Raw genomic sequence first — 2,399 nt, 5'->3', positions numbered from 1 at the left:
CTGGGAAAGGGGCGAAAAGAGAAATTATCATTTGTGTCTTTGTGGCCTTATTTTGATGGTAATTTTTTTTTGTGCACCTAACTATTTAAATTTTTATCTAGAAATGCTACAATAACAAGGTGTCTACTTGAACCCAGGATCAAAAAGTTTGCTTTTTCTGTTTGGTAAAAACATACAATAAACTTATTTGTTGATCATTTATTGCATTTTAATCTTAAACATCTGTTTTCTGGATCAAAATTTCCAAAATAATAAATTATTTTTTAATTTTGATTCTTATGTTATGATTTGTTATTGTGTATTGTTATTTTTTTTACTTTTTTTTGCCTTTTTTACTTTTTTTTTGTTTTTTTTTGTCTTTTTTGTCCTTTTTGTCTTTTTTGTCTTTTTTGTCTTTTTTGTCTTTTTTGTCTTTTTTGTCTTTTTTGTCTTTTTTGTCTTTTTTGTCTTTTTTGTCTTTTTTGTCTTTTTTGTCTTTTTTGTCTTTTTTGTCTTTTTTGTCTTTTTTGTCTTTTTTGTCTTTTTTGTCTTTTTTGTCTTTTTTGTCTTTTTTGTCTTTTTTGTCTTTTTTTTTGTCTTTTTTGTAATTTAGTAATTTTGTTATTTAGTAATTTAGTAATTTAGTAATTTAGTAATTTAGTAATTAAGTAATTTAGTGATTTAGTAATTTAGTAATTTAGTAATTTAGTAATTTAGTAATTTAGTAATTTAGTAATTTAGTAATTTAGTAATTTAGTAATTTAGTAATTTAGTAATTTAGTTATTAAGTAATTTAGTAATTTAGTAATTTAGTAATTTAGTAATTAAGTAATTTAGTAATTTAGTAATTTAGTAATTTAGTAATTTAGTAATTTAGTAATTTAGTAATTTAGTAATTTAGTAATTTAGTAATTAAGTAATTTAGTAATTTAGTAATTTAGTAATTTAGTAATTTAGTAATTTAGTAATTTAGTAATTTAGTAATTTAGTAATTTAGTAATTTATTAATTTAGTAATTTAGTAATTTAGTAATTTAGTAATTTAGTAATTTAGTAATTTAGTAATTTAGTAATTTAGTAATTTATTAATTTAGTAATTTAGTAATTTAGTAATTTAGTAATTTAGTAATTTAGTAATTTAGTAATTTAGTAATTTAGTAATTTAGTAATTTAGTAATTAGGAATTTAGTAATTTAGTAATTTAGTAATTTAGTAATTTAGTAATTTAGTAATTTAGTAATTTAGTAATTTAGTAATTTAGTAATTTAGTAATTTAGTAATTTAGTAATTTAGTAATTTAGTAATTTAGTAATTTAGTAATTTAGTAATTTAGTAATTTAGTAATTTAGTAATTTAGTAATTTAGTAATTTAGTAATTTAGTAATTTAGTAATTTAGTAATTTAGTAATTTAGTAATTTAGTAATTTAGTAATTTAGTAATTTAGTAATTTAGTAATTTAGTAATTTAGTAATTTAGTAATTTAGTAATTTAGTAATTTAGTAATTTAGTAATTTAGTAATTTAGTAATTTAGTAATTTAGTAATTTAGTAATTTAGTAATTTAGTAATTTAGTAATTTAGTAATTTAGTAATTTAGTAATTTAGTAATTTAGTAATTTAGTAATTTAGTAATTTAGTAATTTAGTAATTTAGTAATTTAGTAATTTAGTAATTTAGTAATTTAGTAATTTAGTAATTTAGTAATTTAGTAATTTAGTAGTTTAGTAATTTAGTAATTTAGTAATTTAGTAATTTAGTAATTTAGTAATTTAGTAATTTAGTAATTTAGTAATTTAGTAATTTAGTATTTTAGTAATTTAGTAATTTAGTAATTTAGTAATTTAGTAATTTAGTAATTTAGTAATTTAGTAATTTAGTAATTTAGTAATTTAGTAATTTAGTAATTTAGTGATTTAGTAATTTAGTAATTTAGTAATTTAGTAATTTAGTAATTTAGTAATTTAGTAATTTAGTAATTTAGTAATTTAGTAATTTAGAAATTTAGAAATTTAGAAATTTAGAAATTTAGAAATTAAGAAATTTAGAAATTTAGAAATTTAGAAATTTAGAAATTTAGAAATTTAGAAATTTAGAAATTTAGAAATTTAGAAATTTAGAAATTTAGAAATTTAGAAATTTATAAATTTATAAATTTAGAAATTTAGAAATTTAGAAATTCAGAAATTTAGAAATTTAGAAATTAAGAAATTTAGAAATTTAGAAATTTAGAAATTTAGAAATTTAGAAATTTAGAAATTTAGAAATTTAGAAATTTAGAAATTTAGAAATTTAGAAATTAAGAAATTTAGAAATTTAGAAATTTAGAAATTTAGAAATTTAGAAATTTAGAAATTTAGAAATTAAGAAATTTAGAAATTTAGAAATTTAGAAATTTAGAAATTTAGAAATTTAGAAATTTAG

At 15.3% G+C, this 2,399-nt stretch overlaps 1 protein-coding gene across 1 annotated transcript in view; it reads right to left on the bottom strand.

The window, feature by feature from the left end:
- Positions 1-2,399, bottom strand: part of LOC6053164 (A disintegrin and metalloproteinase with thrombospondin motifs 7) — an 83,721-nt gene that overhangs the window by 1,066 nt on the left and 80,256 nt on the right. The gene's annotated exons all lie outside the window — the stretch shown is intronic.

The sequence above is a fragment of the Culex quinquefasciatus genome, chromosome 3 (genome assembly GCF_015732765.1).
Source record: "Culex quinquefasciatus strain JHB chromosome 3, VPISU_Cqui_1.0_pri_paternal, whole genome shotgun sequence".
NCBI classification, from domain to species: Eukaryota; Metazoa; Arthropoda; class Insecta; order Diptera; family Culicidae; genus Culex; species Culex quinquefasciatus.
Note: the sequence above shows the minus strand (reverse complement) of the source record. Positions and strands in the feature narration are given on the sequence as shown.